The sequence below is a fragment of the Trypanosoma equiperdum genome (assembly GCF_001457755.1).
Source record: "Trypanosoma equiperdum strain OVI genome assembly, contig: ctg_1162, whole genome shotgun sequence".
Taxonomy (NCBI): Eukaryota; Euglenozoa; class Kinetoplastea; order Trypanosomatida; family Trypanosomatidae; genus Trypanosoma; species Trypanosoma equiperdum.
The window spans coordinates 3,884-4,214 of NW_027123130.1; positions in this window are offsets into that span (position 1 = coordinate 3,884).

A 331-nucleotide genomic window follows, 5' to 3' on the forward strand; every position below is an offset into this window, starting at 1 on the left:
GAGAAAGAAATAATGTCTGGAATGATACAGCGCAGCTACATTTCAAGGGATTTGCGCCTCAAGGAAAGAAAGTTCACCAAAATAACTGAACTCAAATCCAAATGACAGCATGGATCAAAACAAATAATGAGGAACCAAAGGCGAACTTCAACTTATCTAAGGCAGCTTGCCGCTAGCTCACACATGATCAGAACTCACAAAATGTAACAAGGAAAAAAGGTAAAAACTAAATCTCACCACAAAAGATTAAAACAGCTTTACGAAGCAACGTCACTCTCATGCGCCGCTAAGACGTGAGCGCAGCTAACTTCTAGAAGTGTGACAGACACAC